At 37.1% G+C, this 27,048-nt stretch overlaps 1 pseudogene; it reads right to left on the bottom strand.

Moving 5' to 3' along the window:
- Positions 1-5,746: 5,746 nt before the first annotated feature.
- The window catches only part of LOC114304164 (G-type lectin S-receptor-like serine/threonine-protein kinase At1g11300), a 72,892-nt pseudogene continuing 51,590 nt past the window's right edge, over positions 5,747-27,048 (bottom strand).

The raw sequence follows: 27,048 nt of genomic DNA, 5'->3' as shown, positions 1-27,048 counted from the left end.
GTAGTTGTCAGATGTGTGAACCCCATGCGAGACAGTATTTTCTTTTTTATCCAAAATTTCACATTTGTTTTTTGAAAATAATACTTCATGGTGGGAATCACACATTTGACTGATGCTCAAAAGATTTTCTTTAAGACCATCAACAAGTAAAGCATTTTCAAGCTTGGGAAGGCCAACAACACTTATAGAGCCCTTACCAATGACTCTAGAAGTGCTACTATCTCCAAAGGTAACAATTCCACCTTCATATTTTTCAAGGGAGGTGAAGTAGGATTTGTCACTTGACATGTGACGAGAGCACCCACTATCAAGATACCACGTGTGTGTCATGTGCTTTTAGAGTAGTGTGAACAACTAAACAAGTCAAATCATCTTTTCTCACCCAAATCTTTTTGGTCTTAACAAAATCGGGTCTGGTGGACTTGGTAAATGTCTTGGCATTGTGAACACCCTCATGAATCTTGGTATTCCGCCTAGACATGTAAGGTTGTCTCCTAACCCAAAAAGTATTCGAATTTCTACCCTTTTGAGACACCTTACCAAACAATTCAAAGCAATAAGGACGAATGTGGCCATACCTACCACAATGATGACAAATAAAAATAAGTTTTACCTTCTTTTTGTTGATCTTACCCCCATTAGGTAGATGAAGAGAGGGATCACCCTAGTGTACCTTCAACTTTCCCTTTGCTTGAGTCTTTAGGTCATGTGATGTAGAGGCCTGTCTCTTGTGAGCTGTCGCACCATAGCCTAGCCCGCTTTTGTCACAACCATTTGTTGAGACCTGAGGATGTATTCTAATGATTTGGAACCTTTGTTTCACATGGCAATTATGGCTCTAGCAATTCAGAGTTCTTCATCTTTATGACAAACCATCTCTTCCAATGTAGCTTGTGACATCTTAAGGCTTTCAAGCTTCTCATCATATGTGGAATACACTTTCAGGAGTTCATTCCTTTCAGTTTCACAGGATAAAAGTTTCCCACGTAGGTCTTGCCTGTCACTAGAGATCTTGATGACATTCTGTTTTGCTATTACAAGTTCTCCTTTTAGCTTGACATTCTCGCTTTCACATGCTTTGAGCTTGATAGTGAGTTTGTCATTAATCTTGGACAAATGCAGAGATTCATCGGAAAGTTTTTCGTAAGCTTGTTGTAGGTCATCACCACTAATCTCATCATTGTCTTCTGATGTTTCATCATTTTCCTTTTGCTCTTCATTCTCCTTGACCTCATCCAGTCGAGCAACTAAGGCAGGAAAGGTGACTGATGGTGGTGATGATGAATCTCCACTTTCATGATATTGGCTCAGTATGTCCTATGCATCTTTAGCCTTTGTGCAGTGAATAGTAATCAGAAATTGCTCCATGAATAGTAATCAGGACTCTTTGATTGCTCGGATTGTCAACACTTTCAACATCCTCTTTAATGGCTTGCCAGCCTTCTGGGTCAAAAGCTCTCAAAAACGCCCTCATTCTGATTTTCCAATACAAGTAATTACTCTCATCAAAGACGGGAGCATGATGCAGATTCTGACCACGAGCAAATTCCACTAGCTTCGGAAGAGGTTGTGTGAAAGTGGACCAAAATGCCATGAAAGCACTATCCTCGCCTTTTATCATCCCAAGTCACTGTGTAGATTTTCTTCCGATTCGTTTTCGAAGGACATTCAAGGGCAATATGGCCAAACCCTTGACATTCATAACATTTGACCCCTTGCCCCTTTACAATCTTCTTTTCAGTTTTTGGAGCAAGTTTTGGTGGAAAAGTTTTGAGTTTATCATTACTCTTGTCTTTTGAAATAGGGTCTTTGAAATTAGGCTTCTTTTTCTTTAAATTTTTTTTGAATTGTTTAGAAAACATAGCCATCATCTCAGACTCTAAATCAAACTCAGTCTTAGGAGTTTTTGTGGTCTCATGAGCACTAGTGAAAGCCACACTATCTTTTTGTTTTTTCTTAGAAATCTGGTGGGCTTCATAAGTTTGTAGGTTTCCAACCAACTGATCAAGCTTGAAGGTATCAACATTTTGAGCCTCCTCAATGGTTGTCACTTTTGATTGGAACCTCTCGGGTAATGACCTTAAAATTTTACCAACAACTTTAGCTTCAGGGATTTTTTCACTGAGTGTGAAACAGGAATTCACGATGTCACTAAGTTTAGCATAGAAATCATCAAATGTCTCATCATTACGCATAAAAAGGGTTTCAAAGGCAGAGGTGAGACGTTGAAGTTTTGACCTTTTAATAGAAGTAGTACCTTCGTGGATCATTTCAAAAATGTCCCAAGCCTCTTTTGCTACCTCACATGTGCAGATATGACGAAACTCTTCAAAAAAGGAAATTGAGAGCCTTACTGTTTCAACTCGAGTTTTGATAATCGGTTGTGTCCCATTTATCAAGGGGTTTGGGAATATCAATACCATCAATGGTGACAATAGGTTCACTCCACCCATAGATCACACAGTGCCAAACTTTCTCATCGATGGATTTTAAAAATGCTCTCATACGAGCTTTCCAATAAGAATAGTTTGTACCATCAAGTAATGGAGGTCTATGGGTCGAGTTACCTTCACGAATTGAATCCATATCACCAATCACACAAAATCACACTCCTATAGTATTGATAAAAACAAAGAGTGACCTGCTCTGATACCAATTGAAAATCCTAAGTGATTCATGATTAGATCAAGATTTAATTATTCTAATTCCCAATCATTCAAAACACACAATCTAAATCATCAAGCACGTACGAAAGTGATTTAGATTGTTGTTTTCGAAAAACAATAAATCGACACAAACGACTTTTACATGGAAAAACCATAATTGTAGCACTTTCAATTGTGATAAAAAAATCACGGGCAAAACGCCATAAATCAATCCACTACTGAAGAAAGAAAGATTACAAAGAAAACTAACAAATTACTAAATGCATTCAATTTGTCTTCAAATCTTCTATATATCTTTCACTACAACATTCATCTCGGAATTGACTAACCTGAAGTTGAATCCACAACTTCATTTGTCGAATCAACGATTACGTACATAATCAAACTCCTTTGAAACTCCACGCTTGAATATCTGGATTCCACCGAAGAAAAACTCTCTTGTATATAACCAATCAACTTCCTTGATATGTGCTTATCAATACATGAGTTCAATACTCACTCAAATCATCAAGGAAAACTCATAAAAACCTTCAGAAGAAAACCTCAAATGAAACCCTAAGACTCTTAAAGAAGATCTAGGAAAAATAACCCTAGAGTTGGACAAACAAGTGAATTTATAGAAACAGAGATCGCGCAGTCCGCTCGAGCGGGGACTCTATATCGCGTGCTCCAACCCAGTGTTCACACTTGAGAGGAAGATCCCACGCTCGAGCGTAGAAACACAACACTCAGTATTTTTTCAGACACGCAAAATACTGTGAGAGTGTAAACTCCGCTCAAGCGGCCCTTTCCTCGCTCGAGCAGGAAGAACAAAACTGGAAAATTACCATCTGATTACAAACTTAGTTTTTACATGGATTTTGACAGCAAGGGTCCTAACACTTGGAAATATCACCTTAAATTCTCTCTAATCCATCTCTAAATCATTCAACAACTTTAGATGCAATCTCTCAACTTTCCACTCATCTTTTACTTCCTGGAATTGACCTAGATCACAAAGAGTCCCTCCTCTGATGTAAAGTTTTTTTAGCTTTGTCAGCTTGCTAGCTTTGAGCCAATTAGGTGCATTGGACTGAGGAAAACACTGAAGATCGAGTTTCTCCAGTTGGGTTAGAAACTATGGAAAAACCACCGGTGATTTTCTACTACTGCTTCTTGTGACAGCTGTTGGTGCTGGTGAATCCGCTGCAGAAGCAGAATTTTGAGTCTTTATGTTATTATTACCTCCATTTTCTGGGTTTTGGATATCCGTGTCTATGAATCTCACTGCACAGTTCTCTTGTTTCGCGTCTGCTCCTGTGGCTACTTCTCCTCCACTATTGTCTCCTATTTTGCCATCCCTTTTATTTTCTTCTGCTATTATCTCTTGAAAATGCACGGCCCTGTCTCCTCTTAGGGTGGATAGTTTTCTACTGATGCTTCTTGCGAAAGCTGTTGGTGCTGCTGGTGAATCCGATGCAGAAGTAGTACTGTGTGTCTTTATGCTATTATTACCTCTATTCTCTGGGTACTGGACATCTGCGTCTGTGGATATCACTTCAAGGTTCTCTTGCTTAGCGTCTTCTGTGGCTACTTCTTATCGTGTTTTTCCATGCCTTTTATTTTCTGGCTTTGTTAAGTTTTCTGACGTTGATTTCCCTCCAACTTTCTCTTGTTTGGCATTATTTTTATGTGATTTACCTTCTGAACCCCCTCCTCACGCTATTGTCAGCGTCCAAAGATTTTCAAATTTGCTCAGGGATTCCAATTCTGTCTTCTGAGAGAAGTCCTCCATGCTTGCGCAAATGCTTAATTTTCTCAACTTTTGCAAGTTCACCAAATCATCAAGACTTCACAATTTTTTGCCAGTTGAATTGCCAAATACAAACCCCTTAAGAACTTCAAGTTATAAAAGGGATGAAAGCCCCTTGGGCACGTTACCTAGCAAGTAGTACTCGACATGTCCAAGTGACTCAAACACTTTAGTGAATCAATCCCATCCGGAAGAATTTCAAGGTTGTGACAGGTTCGGAGGTCCATGATCATCAACCTTGTGAGTTTTGAAATAGAACCGGGAAGCTCAAAAATTCTAGACATCCCTTGGAGGCTGAGAAACCTTAGATGCCTCATGTGCTTCAAGTTATCCAAGAATTTGGTGTCCTCCACCTCAATGTGATGTTTGGGGGAGTTCTGCCACCTTCCTAAACAGAGAACATTGGCATGTCTCATCCTCGAAAACAGCTCAAGCTTATCAAAATCAAGAATAGTCTCATCAACGTTGAAAACAATATGAACTTTATCCAAATCCAAACCCTTATTGGCATTTTTAAACCTTGATAGCATCTCAAGCTTCTCAAAATCAGACTCACGAACATTGAACACCGAATGAACTTTATCCAAATCCAAACTGTCTAACTGTTGCCCCGTTAATATGCATACTTGGTGAGAAAAAGGGAAGCCCGCAGTGAGTTTTCCACTGGGATCAAAATGAAAGAATTGAGCCTTGTTCGCGAGCATGATTACTGCTGCCTGGATAAAAGGGTGCATCCTGCATCTGTTTGCTTCCAAGCTGCGCTTTTTGTGTACAGGCACGAGGAAGTCCTTCTTCACAAGCTGCTTGAATACCTCATTGGCTGAGGCCTCTGCTGTTTTTTGATTCCCTGGAGATGGGCATACGAAGCCCTCTCCAATCCACTAGTACGTCATAAACCTTCTGCTTATGATTTCATTTTCTGGGAAGACTGAAAATGATAATAGACAAACCTTGTGTGTGATGTCAAGGCCATCATAGAGTGCTTTGAAATCTTTAAATTCTGAGTTATGCCCAAACGTTTCATTCTCGCACAAGTTGGGCATGCTCGACTCCCTGCTGGCACTATCTTGCCCTACGGTGTGTGTAGAACCATTAGAACTTTGATTCTGATGGGCATCAGAATTGGCGGCAGACCGATTCTGGTGCTTGGATAGGATTTTCAGCTTCAGTTTTGTGACTATCTTCTGAAACTTGCTAATATCTTTGCATATTCCAACCATTTTATCGGTATCTAGATGAGAAATTCCATTCGTCGGATTGAAGTGAACTTCAAGTCTTTCAAGCTCTTTTAAGGTGGTTTCGATCTGATCGCCAACATGAGCCTTGAACTGCTTAAGCTGCTTGGAGGCTTTCTGGATGTACTTGATATTTTGTCTGACCAACTTAAGCTGCCTGTCAGCCTTTTCGCAGCTTCATCAGCAATTTGCAGCTTCAGTTTCTTGACCTCCTTCTGAATCTCGCTAATATCTTTGTATATTCCAACCATTTTGTTAGTATCCCTAGGAGAAATTCTAGCCGTGTGATTGAACTCATCTTCAAGGCTTTTAAATTTTTTTGAGGCTGTTTCAATCTCATCAGCAAAATGAGCCTTGTACTCCTTGAGCTGCTCAGAGGCATTCTTGATGAACTTAAGATCTTCCCTTATGGACTCCAGCTCTCTGATAGCCTTTTTGTAGCGTTCATCAACAATGGATTGGACAGTGGGAGTGTGATTTGATATTGGATCAGAGCCTGCACGCTGCGTTCTAAATTGATTAAACTGAGGCAGTTCCAAGCACTTGGCCAGAGAAATATTCATAGAAGCCTCAGTGATTGGTTGGTCTTGGGCTGCCATGCTTTGGGCAGAACTTGCAATATAAAAGAAAATAACAGAAGATGATGTTAAAAGGGTCTAAGTTGAAAATAGAATGATCAAAACAAGAAATTTGCCAAAGTACTGAGATAATCTGAGTATTTTTGCACTCACATCTATACATATACACAATTATTTCACCAACCATATGTTTATTATTGTTGTTCAAAATCAACAATAAGTTATATATAAAATATTTCCTTTCTTGTAAAATGAAAGTAACATAAATTTCAGTGACTTATTTCAGGTGTTTCAATGTGACAAAGTCCACTTCTTTTCTTCAAATATCCAGCTAGGGCAGGTACATCTAGATCCCAAGTTAGATTGTTCTTTTGCCAACATCATCAAATATTAAAATTACTAAAATTAAGTCAACTAATATATGAAACATCAATACGGATAATTCAACATGTGATTGTATACATGTTCTGTTTAAATTAAGGTCTTAAAATGAGATGGCATTTACTGTTATCTTGTAACCTAATTCATAGACTTAGAAAACTATATTAGTTTAACATGATGTTCTGTGACTCTTTCCAATTTTATAAGTCGTCAGTGAAGGCACGAGTTGAATTCAAGCTGAAGTGAGCTATCATTAGTTAAGTATGAACACAAAAAATTGACCATAAAAAGCAAATTTCTCGTGCATTTGTATGTTAAAATCCGTTATAGTTTCATATTTGAACACCCTGGTGGAATGTGGATCAGTTGCAGCAAAAGGTAATGTTAATGTAGATAATAATGCACTTTTTTCTTTTCTTTTCCTTTTATTTTTTATTTTCCTGTTCACCCAACTTCTGTGTCAAGTCAGTTACCTAATTTCTAGTTGACTTCAAAAATTAAAACATAACACAACTAAATACATAATTAATGTTCGCACTAATTCTTTTGTCTCTGTGTATAACTCATGTTAATAAAAAAAAACAAATGAACCTGAGTTGCTGAATGCCATTCAACTAATAAGATTAATGATTTTTTCCCATATGTTTACGAACCGGCCTCATTTAACACCAAGTAAACTCCAGATTAAGAAAAAAAATCTTAAAATAGTAGTGTTCACACAAAGATTTGAATTGTAATTTGTCTAGTAAGCGCTAATAGAAAAATAAAAATAGTTGTGGATAGGTCTATTGATAAACCACTTGACATCATGATGAAAATTAGAATGGCAAGTCCTTATGTACATGAAAGTGGAAAAAATAAATGTAATCATCTCGACATTTTAGATGTTACCGGCCATCAACAATTGTAATAGTAAGTTCATTCCTATAATGTCCACTCTGGCTTTGTTGCGAAGACCGTCTCTTTGGTCTTTGAGTAAACGCAGGCTGCTTTGGCGTTGGAAGATATGAAATTTCACTCTTTAACATAGAAAGAACCGTTGATATGGTAGGCCTATCTACAGCAAATTCTTGTACACACAGTAGTCCAACATGTACGCATCTCAAGATATCCTGTCTGAAGTATTGATAAGATATCATTGGATCTATTAAAGTCACAATGTTATCTTCATTCCACAATTTCCATGCCTGAAAAAATTAACAGCGATATGACATGTGAAAGTTAGGTCTCGACAATGAATAAACCTTGGAGTATAAGAGAACTTGGAAGTGCAAATGAATCAAGTGGACTTACATATCCTAAAAGGCTCAAAAATTGCTCATCATTATAAAAACTAGTGTTTCATCTTCCACCTACAATCTCTAGTAACAGTACGCCAAAACTGAATACATCAGATTTCTCTGAAAAGCTCCCTTGCATTGCATATTTCGGAGCCATATAGCCACTGCATCAAGTCAAAATTCATTTTATTGCATTACATTAAGTGGTTCCACATTGAAAGAATAAAGATTTTGGAGAAAGAGACATGTCCTTACTATGTTTCTACAACCCTTCTTGTATTGGCTTGGTGTTCATCGCCACAAAAAATCCTTGCCATTCCAAAATCTGAAATTTTAGGGTTTAGTTCTTCATCCAACAAAATGTTACTTGCCTTTAAATCTCGATGATTGATCCTTAATCTAGAATCCCTATGAAGGTAGAGGAGGCCTCTGCCTATCCCTTCAATGATGTCGAAGCGTTTACTCCAATCTAGGAGCTTCTGTTTTTGTGGATCTAAAAGAATGCCGTTCAAAAGAAAGTATGAGTGTGAGAAAAAGGTAAATGAAACTGATTTCGAGACAAAAGTTCTAATTTTTGATAAAACAGTAAGTTCAGAATAATAGTACTAACCAAAGAGAAATGCATCCAAGCTTTTATTTGGCATGTGTTCATAGACCAACACCTTTTCATTTGCTTCAACACAGCAGCCAAGGAGTCTAACCAGATTACGGTGTTGGAGTTTAGAAATCATCACAACTTTATTCATGAACTCCTCTAGCCCTTGTTCAGAGGATCTTGAAAGCCTTTTCATAGCTATTTCTTGTCCATCCAATAATTTCCCCTAAAACAGACACCAAATTATTTCACTTGTCGACAAAACAACATCAAGATCAGAATGAACAATCATTATTACCTTGTACATTGGACCAAAACCACCCTGTCCAGGCTTGTTGGTCTCGTGAAATTTGTTAGTTGCAATTGCAAGTTTCTCAAACTTGAAGAGTGGTAGTTCTTCAAGTTTAACTTGGTTCAAATTATCTTCAAATGCCATTACAGTTGAATATTCTGGAGTTAGTTTCTTAAATGGTAGCATCTTGTTGCTCTTCTTTTTCAATCCTGATTGAAAAAATAGTTGTCGGTTAGCTAGCTACTACATAATAAAAGAAAACCTTTCTCAATTTCTAAGTTAAATGTACCTCTTTGTTTAACCATCCCCATCCACAAAAAGTATGCACATATGGAATGATTATTGACCCTACAATCACAGATATTGCAATGACTAGTTCCATATCCCTCCTTTTATCTATAAAATAGAACAATCATCAAAATCGTTGAAGTAAACTGGACCACGCAATCACAAGTTTATCATTCATCTTTCTTTTTTCTTTTTGTTTAGATCACCAAGTTTAGTAATAAAGTACTCAAGTTTCTTGAGAATTGACTACAAGTTCCATGTAGCTAACATCTGAAGAATATGAATGTGAAAGGGTTGAATTTAAGTTACAGAAGAATATGGATAGGCAATTTATTACCGAGCTCTGAATATGCCACACGAATGTAAAGATCTGTGCCATTGTTGGAAAATTTTTGTATGTCAATTAAGGTTCCACTCCATAACATGCAACCAATGCCCTTATAATATGCATACGCAGTGCACGAACAATTCTTCAAACACTGGTTTTCACAATCATTAGCTAGAATTGGCGACCACTCGGGAAACACTAGCACTTTCATTGTCGTCAGCTTCAAAAACCCATCTTTTTTACTCTCCTGGCTACTACTATCGTTCCTTTCACACTGCAAATTTGTCCTCCTTACACACCTGCCAGTAAAATTTTCACTTAGCCATTCATCTATGCGATTTGGCTCAAACCCTCTCAAACAAGAACAAATTGGTGAGTCCTTTGAATTCACTACAACAAAAGTTGCCTATAACCACGTTTTTTAGACAATGTTTTTTGACAAACGCTGTGGAAGGTGTAAAGTGAAATTAAAAACACGCATTATCCTCTTTTAAGCACGCGTTTCACTTTATAATGGTGCTCCGTCTCCATTTTTCTTTCCGTCTCTGTCATTCTCTCTCTATCATTTTGTCTAGATCTAGGGTTTTCTCTGTCTCTCCTCATGCTCCTTGAGAGATTCATCAGGTTCGATTTTGATTACTTGTTCAAATCTAATTCTAAATCCATCGATTCTTGAATCGATTTAGTTGAAATTTCTTGATGATTTTTTGTTTTTCTTGATTCTGATTCTGATTTTTTTGCAGAGGAAGATGGACCGGTTGAGTTGCATGAACGCGAGGTTACGAGACCGAGGAGTGAAAAAGGATCGAGATCATAGATCGGGATCAAGATAGGGATCGGGACTGAAACTGGTTGAGTCGAAGCAAGAGGAGGAGACGAGATCATGAACACTGGGTTTTTGGAGGGATTCTATCTAGGGTTTTGAGTGCGATGGCGTTGGATACGCCCTACTTGTTGAAGCTCCTCCTAAGGTTAGTCCTCTCGTCGCTACCGTACCTCTGGTCTCGTCCTCTCTCTCTCTCTATTGCTCCACCAGATCTGGTCTCAATCACATGATTTACTATCTTCCTCGCGCTTCGATCTGGCCTCTCTTCAGTCGAATTGTACTCTTTTTAATCTTTTCAATTGCTATTTTTGGTCTACTCTCTTTTCAATAGAATCTCATTCACTTTGATCTTTCTGTTTTTCAATCTCATTATTTTCAATTTTTTCAATCTATGTTTGTATATTGGTAGAACATAATTTTATGTATTTCTAATGAACATAGGTAATTAGACTATGTTATTCCTTTTTGTCTTGAAGGAAGAACATTAGAATCCTTGATTTTTTATTTTATTTTTTTTAAATTCAGATTAAGGGTGAGAATGGGATTTAGCCCAGTTGATGTGGGAGCCATGAGAAGATGATAAATTGATTACTAGTATGAAGAGTTAGTCCTATTAGTATAAATTGGGTATTGCATCATTTTTTCTATTTATCTTAAATTTTCCATTCCCTGAACATGTTATGTATGAACCAAGACTGCACTGCATGAAAAAGCAGGAAAATGAATGACCACATTCAAAATCAACTTGATTATGAATGAAAGAGGTTCACTGACTTTGTAAACATCTAAGGGAATTTCTGACTTCCTTTAGTGTGATTTTGACATATTCCATGATGTTTATAAGATATGGATGATTATTGTAAAATAGTTTGACATACCTGGAATGAATGGTACATTGTATTTTCCTAGAATGTAAGTGCTTATTTACTTTGTATTTTCCTTGAATGCAAGTGCTTGAAAAATAATCTCAATATTTGTAGAGGATGAGGAACTTGTCACAAATGCCCTCGAGACAGTTGTGAATTTGGCTCCACTCCTGGATCTTTGAATCTTTCGTTCATCAAAGCCTTCATTCATCAAAATTACATAAGAATTGACTTCTTATTTTTCTTTACATCATGCAACTATGATTTCCAATTTCAGAATTGCTTGTTCCAACACATTTGCAGAGATACGAGCCCTGTTTTGTGGATTGGATGATAGTTTAAAGGTTATGATCTCTTCCATTTTAAAAATTTATGAATTGGTTTTGGTAAATGAAATAGCGTTTACACATCCATGCTCCATGTACTGCAGGATTATTCAGTAGCTTCCTTTATCTAGTTCTTTTTAACTCATTTGATTTTTTTTGGTAAATGAAATAGCCTTAAAATTATTTTTTTTTTTTGGGTCAACTTAACCGCTCTGAGCAGAAATGTGATCTCCAAGAAAGTTCTTTGGCAAAAGTTGGGAGTCAAAGAAGGAATGCTTCAAATTTCCGCTGCCCGTCCCAGATTATGAGACTAAAGAAATAAATAATATATACGTGGACAGAAGGTATTTATTTTTACATGGAAGTTGCTAATTGGGGTTTAGCCAAAAATGTCTTTATATTTGGATTTCATTTTCATTTATTTGAATTCATCTATTGGCAATATGGTGTTGATTGAGAGGTTGGAAACATAATGATCGAATCTTCTGTTTGGTGTTTATAAATTTACATTAATGTCTCTAATTGTTCTGAACCGATATCAATATTTTACATGTCCATTGATGTTACTGTATCTTTATGATAGTGATAAATCTTCATTATGATATTATATTCCTTGGGGCCACACTTACAGAGAAAAAAAAAAAAAAAATCTCTACATAAATTTTTTGCATCTTTCCATTCGTTGGATTTTTAACATCAAGTGTTTCTGCCCTTGGAATTATTGGCATCTAGTTTTAATTTCTTCCTTGAAGCAATATTCCTCCATTATATGCTTTTCCTGTATGATTTATTTCTGCCTCAGTCTCTTATGTTTGGGTATTGATCTTTGCTGACTTCAGAGACATACTTGATCTTTTTGTCTGTCAACTTGATCAACCAGTATCAGATTCGAAGCTGACCTGTTCTAAACTGATAGCACCTTTAGCTGAACTTTTTGCTCATTCCATTATATTTACATTGTTGATTTGTGAGATTTTCCTCTGGAAAATGAAATCTAGGGATTCTTTACCAATTGTGTTAATAAACCTATATTTTGAGATTGAAACTTTGCTTATAATTTCAGCATATTGGTTCTATTTCTGGAAGTTGTTTAATTTTTTCAGAAAGAAAGGGGAGATTACTTGATGAAACTTCTTTCTAAATTAATTTCTGAAAACTGTTTGTCAAAAAGTTTTTTGAAAACTTCATTTCCTTTCCAGTTTGAAATTCTTCAAAAGAAAGACTAATATAGTGAAACAACATGTTCTTAAACTCCATGTCATTCCAATATTTCCTGAATTCTCTTACTATTTTCCATATTTGAATATTTGGCAGATCAATGCCATTTATATTCAAGCCTTATATAGAATTTTAAACATTGTTCCCTACATACATTTTAAATTTGATTTCTCCTTCCTCATGTTAAATCCTATGAGTTCAACAATAGATACACAACCTATGAGCTTTTGATTACATATATATGTTATTATAATAATAATCTGTTGCTCACAATATTGATTTGTTTTCAATTATTTGCAGGTAATGAGTCCCTCAATGGCACTGAAGGGACAAATTCAGTTAAAGTGTTGAATGGAGGTCTGCTATCAAATGCTATCTACATAGTTTTTAAACATGCGTTTGATAGAATCTAATTCATTTAGAAATTTTCTTTTGGCAGTGGTAGTTGTACAAGGAAGGACACGCACTCTAGTTGAGAGGTTACTACAACAAAAAAGGTCTATGGTGACGAAAACTCATGACGAAAAAATATTTCGTCTCCAAATATACATGTTTTAGTGATGAAAATAAGATTTTGTCTCTAATTATACTATTTTTAGAGACGAAAACAAAATTTCGTCACCAAGTGCATAAAATAAATAAAATAATAGGTGACGAAATTTTTTTTCATTGCTAAATTTTATTTTTCGTCACAAAACAAATTCCCGCCCTTAGAAATTTGGTGGAAAATTTCGGCGCCCATATTAGAGATGAAAAGTTGTGTCACCATTATAAAAATTTTGAGAGACAACATATTTTCGTCACCTATAATTCAAGGAGACAAAATGACGCCGTTTTGTCTTCCCAAATCACTCTTCTCTCTCACGTTATTTCTCTCACTCTCTCACCCAGTCTGTCTCTCTCTCTCTCTGGTCTGAGCTCGTGAAACCCTCTCACCGATCTCTTCCTTGCCCTCTCACCTGCACACGAGCACTGTCGAAAACCCTCTCTCTCTGTCCGGATCGCACCACCGGAAGCCCTTTCTCTTCGTTCGAATCGCACCACCGAAAGCCCTCTTCTCCGTTCGTTTTTCTTCACTGATGCGGCACCACTGGAAGCGCTCTTCTCCATCCATTTCGCTCCAGGTATCTTCTTTTCTATATATATATGTACACTTTTTGTGAATAAAGATTTGTATGCGATTTCCCTCATCTTTTTTTTCGATTTCCAATTGGGTAAATTGTTGAATGCGATTTGTTCCTACTCTGTTTTGAGGTTGTGGTATGCTGGTATGCTCTGATTTGAGGTTGTGGTTTAATTGATTAGTTGTTGTGAGGCTTGGTGGTTATCTCTGTTGTTGTTGGTGTTGCTTGATTTTATGTAGAAAATGGGAATGCAACTGGTTGGTCTCCATATGCCAAGTTTGGTGAGGCTAGTTTGTTACTGGTGTTGCTTGGTTTTACTATTGTGAGGCTGAATGATTGTTAATATGATGGACAGCCAAATACTTTTTATGGTGGTTCAAATTCTGTACACGTTTATCGACATCTAGTATTTGAGAAATTTAAATCATATGTTCTTTTCCGTAACTTTGATGACCTTGCACAACTAACTAGTTATCTTGATTATTGTCCTCTCATCCATGGTTGTGGTGGTTGAGTTCACATGCTCGTCGGGCTCTCTTGGACCATTGATTACTCGTGAAGGTATTCACTACACCCGTATACTCTGCTTTTTATCTAGGATTTTTAATTTTTTTTTAAATTTTTTATTTTATCCATTTCTTAATTTCTCTAGATTCCATTTGGTCTTCGACTTTGAGGACACCTTTCCGTCCTTTATATTCACTCATAGCATCTGTACAGAGGGTGGCATTGTCACTTGTGAGATCATGAAATATCCTCTCACATGGATGTTGTTGGTGAGATTCAACGAAGACAGCTCCATGAACATGCAAGAGATAAATCTGGTTGATGCCACCTAATCGGGGTTACCGGCTAGGGACACTCCGATGATGAAGTTAGAATCCATGAATGAAGAATCAAGAATAGTAAAGTGTGTTTTTGTGTTGTGTGGAGCAGAAAAAGATCATACCATATGCCTTGAGGCGCCTTTCTTTTATAGACGGGGGTGGGCCGAATAAGCCCAATAGTTGGGCCCTTGACAGGCCTTGTTTGGATTAGCACAATAAGTTGATATATATTTTTTTCTGGCTCCCCCAATTACCCCAAAACTTTCATTGTCTTCGGTAGAAGGAATTAAAGTTTTTATTGCCAAGTTATGCTGTTCAAATAGATGTTAGGTCCTTTGACAAAAAATACATTTGATAAATGAATAACATAAATGAATGAATGGATGGATGAATGCATGTATGTATGAATGTATGCACAAATGTATGCATATAGAGGAGAGAGGTGAGCTAAAGCCCAGTGAGTAATACTATCTCTACAACGATGGGCCACGGTATTATAACCCCCGGGTAAGGGTGTAGGCCGCGGTATTATAACCTCGGGCAAGGGTGTAATATATTGTTGAGTGCAAAGATTGCTTCCAAATATGGACTTTCATGCCAATCTAGAAATATTTCTATATGCCGAGCACGAAAATGATTGCCTGAACCAAATAAGACAGATTAAATAAGGTAGATATATCAGCCAAAAAATGGACCACGGTATTATTATCCCCGGGTAAGGGTGTAGACCTGTGGTATTATAACCCCCGGCTGAGGGTGTAGGCCGCGGTATTCTAACCTCTGGGCGTAGGTGTAGGCTGCGGTATTCTAACCTCCGGGCGTAGGTATAGGCCACAGTATTCTAACCTCCGGGCATAGATATAGGCTGCAGTATTCTAACCCCCGGGTATGGGTGTAGGCCTTTGCTGATGGTGCTCCATGTCGAGTGCGGAGATTACACTGTACTCGGCGACTTTTACTGATTTTAAGTGGCGACCGAGTGCCAATATGGAAAGGACTTTGAATAATGCATCATGTACCGAATAAGGTGGACGTTTTAATCACCAATAATATTGCTCCGCTTATATGGAATTGCCAAGTAGATATTGGGCCGACTATTTAATTGCTGAGTTGCTCCGTTTGCGTTTAGTCCATGGCAGACTTGCTCCATTGCTTTCGAATGACAGGTGTTAGTCGGAAAGAATGCAGATTCCTGTTGCCCTATGTTGCAGGGAAGATTCGGCTTTGGTAAAATGATGGCGTACAAAAATATGCAAATTGTCGACTGCCAAATGCGAATTGCTGACTGCCAAGTGCTAGCGGCCGACTGCCAAGTGTGTAATTTATTGCCCCAAAACTGGCGCTTGCTTGGAGTGGTGTGAAAAAGGAGCGAGAGTGTGTAACTCAAGTAAATGTTGTAATGTTTGTACCAAGTTGGCCGAGTATGCATGCATATCAAAGGTTCCGAGATGATGATCGACTGATGTGCCCCAATTGGAAAGCGAAAAATTGACTGATGTCCCAGTGGACAATTGTTTTGCCAAATAATGTTGTTAGGCGAATAAAGTTGCCAAATACTGTGGCCAATGTTGCTGCATAAAGTTTGACAATGCATAAAGTTGACCAATAATGTTGTTTAGCCGAAGAAAGTTGATGCACGACCGAATAATGATCATACATAATGTTGAATTAATAGTGGTGCCGAATAATCTTGCCGAGTAAAATTGATGCACTGCCAAGTAACTAGTGTCAAAACATCGGTGTCCGTTTCATATATAATGTGATTTTGCCAAAAAGTTGGTTGGCTACACTTGGGTCGGTGATTGTGCCGATCTTTTGGTCGGCAATTTTTCTTAGCTTCGTGGTGTGTCGGCATCCCTTCAGAGTTGGATTTGCTAAGAACTTGGTTGGCAATGGTTGCCAATTTATTGAAGTTGAGTTTCTTGTCCAACGTGTATTTGCCGCATTGCTTTTGAATAAGATTTGTTATTCGGAAGGAATAAAATTAACTTGGGCCAAAATTGCCGAGTAGGCCAATAACAATTTGAAACGGATTCCGTGCCCCTATCTGGTGCCGTAGTGATATCGGAATGAAGCCGAGACAAAGTAGGGTGCTTGGTGATATGTGAAGTGAGCCATGGCGCTCAATTTTTGAATAAAATCTGTAATTAATTATTATTTTTTTTTTTTTTTTTTTTTTAATAGTTGAGTTTGAAAATTCTGACCTTATGGATGGATCCAGAATGCGTCAAATAGTTGGAAAGGACTATTGGATCGTTGTAATCGGACTCCTGATAGCGTAGTTGTAGCCAAAATGATTTCGACGACTCAGATTGATGGAGACTGGTGCTGTGCGATCCACTGGATAATTGCTCTTATATTGCAAAAAATAAAAGAAAATTAGTGTGGCTGGCAAGAGTTGAACCTGCGCTCTTGTGATAAAAGATTAACACCTAACCACTCTGCCATGACATCCCTTGTGTCCATATTTTGTGCATTATATATATTTGAGCTTAATTATTTGCTTATTACAAGATGTAACTTAACTGCAATCCACCGAATAATTTCTTACGTTTTGCCAACTCCTGGGTCGTCTTCTTCGGCAATATATGTGATTTTTTGGGCAAATTTCAATTGGCTCATACGACTTCATTTTAGTTCCCATTTTGATGCGATTTTTTGTGTTGGACTCGTCTCGATGAGTACTTTACATTGGTGTAATCAAAACTTAATTTCGACAATGTTGAAAATTGCAGGTTTTGAAAATATGGGCTGTTGCGCAACTATCGGCAAGCATCGGTTACTTTTTTGCTCCTCTAGTTAGTGGCTTTGGACTCCCTGAGTCGACGTGAATCTTCTGGTATTGTTAGATATGGATTTCAGTAAGTCGCGGTGCTAGTTTTATGCCGAGAGCGTAGAGCCAAACAAATTGTCCATGACAAAATGCAAAGTTGATATTAATTTGCTCATGATAATATGCCAAGTAAGTTGGCGAACAAGCCGAGTAAGTTGATAACATGCAGAGGTAATGCAAATAAAACAATTAAGTCGTCGAAACTTTGTTGATAATATGCCGATGAGTGATACTATGCAAAGTGAATGAAAATAAAAGTTGCCGAATAAGCTGATAAGTTGCCGACTTGTTCATTGGGCCGGTGGATGTAAGTTGGTTTTGGTGGTTTCCGAATAGTGTGTGTTGGCTGTGCCGAGCTAGGCTAGTACATTTCGGTTGCCGAAAGCTAGCTTAGTAATTCATCTTTGATTGTGCCGAAAATATTTCCTTATACTATTTGGTCTTCGACTTTATTTTGGCAACGCGGTCGGTCGGCTATTTGCTATTGCCGAATGATTTAATTAGAGTGGCATCACCGAATTGTGGAGGCAGAGGAACAAGAGTTGATAGGCCAATGGCAACGCCGAGTAAGGCAGGTTCCCAAACTGCTTAAGTGGTCGAGAAGTGCCAATGTAATAACTCTTGATCGGATTGGAACTCAGCGAGGGAATGGTTAAACGGCTGCTCGAATTTAACAAGGTTCCCAAACTGCTTAAGTGGTCGAGAAGTGCCAATGTAATAACTCTTGATCGGATTGGAACTCAGCGAGGGAATGGTTAAACGGCTGCTCGAATTTAACAAGGTGGTGGCCGAAGAACTTATGCTTGGCCCAGTGATGTGATGTAGGAAATGGGAATTTTTTAATAATGTTGACTAACTAGATAAAGTTGCCAAATTGAAATATATATATATATATATAATGTGTTGACTAAGCAATTTTTGAATAATGTTGACTAAGCAATTTATATATATATATATATATATATAATTCCCAATAGTGTTCTCTACAAACTGATATATATAAAATTCATAAGCATGGTCTCGGCAGAAAGGTAAGGGTTATAAGGGAAACAATGTTTTTGGCAAACTTCTAATATCATTATATATATAAAGTTTATTTTAATAGCCGAATTGATTGTACCACTAGAGTGCTCCATGGAAAGGTAGGTGATAAAAGTTAGTTCCCAATTTTTAGAGAGAGAAAGTAAAGACCCAAGTTTGGAGTCCATAGAAATTGTTAGTATAGATATATATGTATGTATATTCCAAGAAAAGATGAAATTTCACCAATCAATATGAACAGTGTGAAGTGCACTTGCATAAGTTGGTAAAATGCCGATTAACAGCTTTAACAGATTCAACAAGAAAATTTCATCACTCAGCTTTAATATGCCAAAAAGATGCTCTCTTCAAGAAAAGTGAAACCCATTTGTAGAGAGAGAAAAAGGAGATACAAAAGATTCACAGTAAACAAAAAGCTCTATTTTGTAAGCACAAACATATGTATATCCAATCCAAGAACCAATCTTAAAATAATTTTCAGAGGGCAAATAAATCAAATTTGTTGTTAAATTTGTACTTACAAGAACATGTTTGTTGTGTTCTTCGTTGATCTCATGCAGTCATTCCCACAGATGGCGCCAATTGTGAGATCATGAAATATCCTCTCACATGGATGTTGTTGGTGAGATTCAACGAAGAAAGCTCCATGAACCTACAAGAGATAAATCTGGTTGATGCCACCCAACCGGGGTTACTGGCTGGGGACACTCCGATGATGAAGTTAGAATCCATGAATGAAGAATCAAGAATAGTAAAGTGTGTTTTTGTGTTGTGTGGAGCAGAAAAAGATCATACCATATGCCTTGAGGTGCCTTTCTTTTTATAGACGGTGGTGGGCCGAATAAGCCCAATAGTTGGGCCCTTGACAGGCCTTGTTTGGATTAGCCCAATAAGTTGATATATATATTTTTTTTGGCTCCCACAGCACTCTACCCTTCTCGTTTTATTTCTGATGTTAGTTTGCGGCCACCCCCAGTCCCTCCAGAAGCACCCACACTTGCTCGTTGGATCTGTCTCAGCTACAAGTGTGTTTTCAGATCATTTATTTTGCAACTTAGAAATGGTTCTTACTTGAGTGCAACATGTTGGAGTCCATGTCATAATTATAATTCATATTTGAATGCATTTTCCTATGAGTGTGAGGTGAGAAACATTGCTTACAATTGACATTCTGCATGCTGGCCAGAATAGTGAAATTTACCATAAGGAAACTGATATTCAGTCCTTTATAAAATCATGCATGGAAGCTATTTTATGGTGATGAGAATTTTAGTTTGACTTTCGTAATTAAGTTGAGTCATGCTAGATTCAATAAGGAAAGATTAGATCAAATCTATTTTTTGGTTATAAAGTTCCTTTCTTTGGAGTTTATTGATTATTTTTTGGTACTTCTATAATGGATATATACATGTATACGTGAAGAGGCTGGTTTGGTTTTTATGTGGAAGCAATGATAATTTTCTTTAGAAAAATATTCCAGTATGTTTTAATTTGAATTGGTAATCTGTGGTTAAGAAAATATGTTGTTAAGGTAACATTAAAATAATATAGGATTGTTTAGACCATCCTTATCAAATCTCCGTAGTTTTTCTTAGAAGCTTGGACAACACTGCTTTAGTACATTTGACCACCTCTGATGCAACTTATTATTTGTGAGTTAACTGGACTTACTAGCAACATATCTTCTGATACTTAAGTTATAGAAGCACTTTGGACATTCGATGTACATGACAGGTGTTAGTGTACATGATAGTTAAGGACGCCAGTTAACAAATTTCTTACATTCTAGGTTCATTGATTGCTTCTTTGATAGGTGCTTTTTAGGTTTGTTAATGAAGGACGTGAATCGATTCTCAAGACACTTTGGCATCACTCAGTTGCTGTGATATGTTGCTCTTTGAAGGTATTATTTTGATTGTTTAACTTCTCATTTTTATAACAAATTTCTGTTCTCTGTATTTGCAGAAGTCTGAATGTTCTTCATTTATGATTTTATAGAAATAATCCTTGCTGTCTAACATTTATTTATCTGTCAACCAGTTAAAACATAATTCTTTCTTTACCTGCTGAATTGTGTGATTGTGAATATCGAGGATGGGAACAATGTAAACATGTACAACAATATGTTCTGTGTTATTTAGAACCTTGCCTGTTTTTGTCACTTTGAAAACACACTAGCTTAGACAATTGATACACTGCTATGCATTTGGGTTGATTACTCTTGTTTTTTCAATTCCATTTGAAGTCAACAACAAAGCTATAATATGCAAGTAGTGGCCACTAACAATTTATCTTATTTCAATTGAGTCATATTCCATTCTTCATGAAGGATTTCTACTTGGAAGAGTAAGCTCAAAGTATATGCATCTGACTTAAGATCTTGTTTGATTTGGACAGATAAAATTAAGAGGATTAGGGTGTTTGGACCACAGGGTCACAAGTAATTTCACTACATGGGGGGAAAATTTTAGTTGAGACACAACTACTACTTAAGAACTTTCTCTTTGCTATCCTTCTACTATTTAAATTTCATAAATATCTCACATTTGTGTGTGTGTGCCATCTACATAAGTATCTTCTTTTGAATATTATAAATCTAATATTAAATCATAATACATCTAGACTGAATTCCATGTTCCATTTGAAACTATGATTATTGTTACTTTCTTCCACCTTATCATTTTCTTTTTAAACTTGGTTTTGAATACATTTCTTTTAAATATGCTATTGTTTGATTGATATGTGTAAAATGTTGCCTCTCCAAAGTAATTTAATCTTTGGTTATTTTTCAATTTTCTTTGAACTTGTTCCTATGTGCCTTGTAACATAGATACGGGAAGGACACATCACAACATAAACGCATTGACCAAACACATTTTGAAGTAGGACACATGCATGGCACTGTATTATAAATTTATGTGTCTTGTTTATGTGCATTACAAAAGAAAAGATGAAAATAAAGTTAATTATCTGGATTTTTGTATTTGCAATTGCAAAATATGGAAGAAGCTCCATCATGTCATGTATATGAACCATATTACCATGTCTATTGTTGTTAATTCTCTATTACTGTGTCCTTTTTTTGTATTAGAAATTTTCTCATACTTCAGTTTTGTTGATAATGCATGTCATATCTTTCTTTAGTGAAGTCCATTAGACACATCTGGGGTGTGTGAGTCACATTATCAAGAAATTCGGACATCACTCTTGTTAAGATATTCGCTATATTGGTTATAGTGAGGAGAGTCTTAGAACTTAGAAGCATTTTCCCATGAAGTTTCAATTTTAAATTGGGGCACAAATCTAAGGAGTGTGCTAGTTTCTAGGAGTACACAAGTAGCGTTAAGTATGCTTGTGAATAGGCTATTCTAACCTTAAAAATGGTTAATGCAGGCATTGCCAGTTTTTACATTTGCAAATCAAGCAAGACTTGATCTTCTTGAGACAACTCTGGTAGCACTTCAAGACATTACTTTGGAGAGGATTCTTGATGACCATGGAAAAAAAACCCTCTTCTCTGAACTCCCACAGATTATGTAGCAGGTTCAGTTCTTCATAATCTATAAAAGATAATTAACTGTCTAGTACATTTTTGGACTTCCATTACTGTCATGGAAACATTGAGAAAATTGTTTCCCAAATGTTTAAGAAGCAAACATATTGTATTTCCACAATGTGTGATGGCACGTGACTTGCCACATGTTCATTGAATATATGCTTTTCTTTATTACTAGAAACTGAAATTTTAAGAGAGGTCCACCTGAGCTTTGGTGGTAGGTTTCTTAGGAAATATGCCAAAAACCTTTCTCCACCCAATAGGTTCTTCCCAAGCCCATACCAATAGAGGCAGTGCATGGAGGGTTTTTGGCACATCCCCAAGGTCATGTTATTATTGCTAAGTACACGTCAATTTATTTTTGTTACGTGTGCATGTATTCTTTCTGTAACTTGTTTGGCTGATGGACAGCAAAATAAAATCAGCTAGTTGAAGCTTAAGGCATTTTTGGCATGTGAGAAGGTCATTGAGCTGTGTTAGCATCTCTTGCAATGGCATTTTCTGTTTTATTTAATTTTAAATCTCTAGAGTGATGATGCCCCTCCCCATCAAAAAAAGAGACAGTTATGATTTTTTTAGGTCACTTTAAAATTGACCTGTATTTTACTTTTACTTTTACTTTTACTTTTCATAGATAATATTTTTGACAGTGGCTAAAATCTGGTTCAATCCTGTACTCTCCTAAAATGTCTCAACCAACAAGAGTCCTAAAATGGTGTGAAAACTCACAGGCACTTCATAACCATCCATATAAGTAGTCATTTTCTACAGGTGGAACAACTTAAGTTGACCTTGAAGCTCATTGAACCTGTCAAACCAAGTTTGAGCACATCTCCTGATCCATTCTCAATTTTTGAGTCTTCTCTTATTATTCCTTTGTTATGAGAAATGTTATGGCTTCGGTAGTTATGTTACAAGGACTGGTTGGTATGCTGTATTGTTCAGCTGAATGGCAGTTGGCGAATGACTATGATTCAACTAGGAGTTCACTGAAGTTCTCTTCTTTTACCTAAAGAGAAGAAGGGGCTGCATATTAGTACTGGCATTCAATCCTGCTGATACCAGATAGACCTTTGTTATTCCCTCTCCAGTGGTCTGTGGTAGGTGTTTTGGATAGAGACAAGATAGGATAATGTAGCTGATACTGTAACTGGTGGCTGATGCATGCAAATTGCAATGATACTCTATTGTTTTATATTATGGAAAATTATGAAATTTATTGGATGAATATGTAATTTTTTTGGTACAAGATCTGAGAATCTCTTTTAATTTTGGTGTACTATCCAATACTGTTGTATTTGCTTCCCATGAAGGCATTTGCTTGATTGTCATAATTTATTATCGTTTTGGCATGCTCCTCTTAGTCTTAACTCTAGCTATCTCCATTTTATTGTTATCCATTTTAAATGTTTGAATTGACCTAATGCGTTGTTATTCGTCGGTTTTCTAGGTTATTGATAAAGTTCAAGAGGAGACAAAGAGCTGTGCAGGTATGTACTGCACTTATCTTTTTATTTAGCATGTCCTCTCTCTTAGCTTATGAAACAAATGTTTTTGTTGTAAACTCTGCTTAGCTTTATTTGTGAGTTCAATTAGTGATGTGAGTATCAATTTAAATGCTTGAAAGAGATCAATATGCTTGTCTTGTTGGCTTGGTTTGGCACCATTTTAACATGATTTTCAGAGCTTATGTTGCATGTCATTAGTCCATGTTTTTTGTGCTTACAAGTTGTCTTCATATGCTTAAGTGTTGGACCATATTTGCATGCATGCGTGTGTGTGTGTTGGACCTCACTTCCATAGTATTGGCCACTGATTTTGGCAAGCTTGCAAGCTACCCATGTTAGTTTATGCCCACCCCTTTGCATGTTGTTGTATGCCCACCTTGTATGTTGTTGCATATCTGTGTATTGTTGCATGATTGGAGTTGCATGATTGAATGAAGTCACATGCTTGCTTGCATGCTCGAACACCCACATTGCGCCTTGCATACTTGTTAGTTGCATTGTCTCATGCCCTATGTCTTGCATGACCATTATATGCCTTGTATGCTTCTTAGCATTGTCCATGTTGCATACTAGTCGACATGCTTAGGATTGCATTGCATTGGCATGCATGCTTCGCCTCTTGAATTGCTTGTGATAGAGGTTGAGTTCAATTTGCTTGATTATGTGCATTGCATTCCATATCAACATGCACACTTGATTCTTTGGGCCATCATGCATGGAAATGCATGATTGGTGGCCCGAGAATCGAGGCCCATCCTCCTTTGAGTCATAAATATGATAAGGAATGTGGTTGGTGCATACATTGCTTGAAATGCATTGCCATGCCAAGTTCTGTCCTCTGCTGCTGTCAAACCAGTTTTTGCAGGAAGATTTGGCCGGTCGGCCATCTTAAGTGCCGACCGGCCATCCATTTTGTGGCCGGTGACCATCATACATGGCCGGTGACCAATCCCTTCAGCCGGTGGTGTTCTACAGCACTCAGAGAAGCAACCTTGGGACTTGTGCAGTCTTCAGAGGAGGATAACAGCCAAAGCAGAGGCATTTTGTGCATGGTAGTGACTTTCTGAGTGGAACCGAGCGCGCATGCATTGGACCCTCTTCCCGAGGCTGTTGTTTACTGCTTAATTAGATTAGTTAATTTGCTTAGCTAATTTAATTGATTTGTAATATTTAATTAGCTTGTAGGTTAATTAAATTGTATTATTCTTTTGGTCCCTCCGAGCAAGGGCAAATTTGTAATAAGTGTGGGTGCGTGTGTGCATGTTTTCCAACCCCCACTTCTTTCTCCTTTTTACTTACCTGCTTTGGTGATTAGCATTAGGACATGTTTACTTTAGCATATCTTATGCTATGCATGAGTGCATCATTCATCAGTATTGCATGCACCAGGCTCGGCGCATCATACTAACTGCATAAGTATTTCAAATCTAACTTGAATACATGCTACTTGTGCATTTTCACATGTCATTTATAGACTAGCCGAGCCTATTCTAGTGACATACCGTATGCGTTGCATTAGGCATTTAAACATGGACTTGGATCATGCATGATTGCTAACATGTTCTTGTTTTGGCACGGAGTACTAGGTGAGCTCTTTATGCTTTAGCATACCGCATGCGTGTGAGTGTTGCCATAATAGCATGATTATCATGAGGCTAGCTGCTTATGTGATATAACTGCTTGAGTGCTTGTGGATGGAGGTTGAATTACCTAAATTGGAATAATGCATTAAAACCGTGAGTTTTAAGCCCACTAGATAGTGGCAAAACCATCTTTTCTAAAGCCCACTTGAGGGTGGCAAAACCTGCATTTTAGCCTACTTACGAGTAGCAAACCATTTTCGAAACAAGCATGAAATGTTTTGTTCCAATTTAGGCGATTTGGTCTATACTTGTTTGCTGTGCGCATAACATAGAAATTCTAGACTAATAACCGGAATAAGAACACATAACGTTTTCAAAAACGGATATCACGGTTAGTAGAGGCCGATCTTCGGATCGGGCGAGAGGGGGTGCTCATAGCTGACCTTCCCCAATCGTAACCAAGCTCTCGAGCTGAGGCAACTTTGGTGATGACGGACACGTGGCCTTTGGCACCGAGTCAGGGTTTCCTAAATTCCCCATAAAAAATATTTAGGTGGCGACTCTGTATCTGGCAAAGCAGTCCATGTTTGGCACTTCTTTTCTACAAATCTGTTTTCCAAAACGATTTTCCAGATCTGGACTCCTTGATGATTCATCGGTCTTGTATTGCACTCAGCGAGGTTAGATACAGGACCGTGACACCAATTGAGTCCAAACTGTAGCATGAGGCCCGAGGGCGCGTCTACATCTGCATACGGTTGATATTATATTTTTGTGGATATTTGTAGACATTTTTTGTGGATATTAAGAGACATGTTTATAATCCACATGCAGTTCATATTGTATTTTTGTGGATAGTGCTAAAATTCGATTGTGATGTTTATGAAAATGAACAGATTTTTGTATTGATTTGTAATAGATATTTTATTGAACAGGTTATTGAAATGCGCAGGGAATTGTTACTGAAAAGAAAAAATTTCGGAAGAAAATAGTACCCCCATTTTCAAAATTTTTAATTTTTATTAGTGACGAAATAAAAAATGTCGCTATTAGTTTTCAAAAAACATGACAAATAATTTTGTCACTAACGATATAGTACGAAACAAATAATTTCGTCACATTTGCTGAATATTTCGTCGCTAAATTGAAATATTTGGTGACAAAATGTTTTTTGTCATTGAATGTTTTTCTTTTTTGCTCATTTTAGTGACAAATTTTTTTGTCACCTTAATCCATATCATTGGTGAGGAAAACTTTCGTCACTAAAATATATTTGGTGACGAAATATTTTGTCGCAAAAAATAATTAAAATAAAATATTATTTAGTTATGGTGACGAAATTGGTGTTTTAGAGGACGAAAAATTCAACATTTGGAGACGAAACATTTCGTCGCCAAAAATGAAAAATAGGTGACGAAACTGTTTTTCGTCACCAGGTACTTTTTGTGACGACGTATAGACCACGAACGTGGTGACAAATATTTTTCATCACAAATCACTTTAGTGATGAAATTTTGATGTTTGGAGACAAAATCAGTCTGTCACCAAAGGCCTTTTTTTGTTGTAGTGTTTGAAAGGAGAGAGAGGGAGATTAAATAGTGATGAAGTTCAGGCACCTGATACAACCCCTCAAATAATACCTGAGATGGCTAAAATATCCCCCGTGTTGGTATGGTTTTCCCTCCTAAAATAGTTATCTTCTATGGCTATTATGCATAGATAAATTGATATGTAATTTGGTTTCAATTTATATGACCTCTCACTCACACAGGATATTTTGAATTAGTAGACTACATTATTTTGTTATATGCAGATCCTAATAGTCCAAATCCAGCTACCTTCACCTCTACCGTGTCTAGTTGCTGTTAATTATCACCATAAAGAACTGGTCACTAAACCATAATT

Source organism: Camellia sinensis, chromosome 9 (assembly GCF_055761805.1).
Source record: "Camellia sinensis isolate YWXY chromosome 9, ASM5576180v1, whole genome shotgun sequence".
In the NCBI taxonomy this organism is placed as follows: domain Eukaryota; kingdom Viridiplantae; phylum Streptophyta; class Magnoliopsida; order Ericales; family Theaceae; genus Camellia; species Camellia sinensis.
Note: the sequence above shows the minus strand (reverse complement) of the source record. Positions and strands in the feature narration are given on the sequence as shown.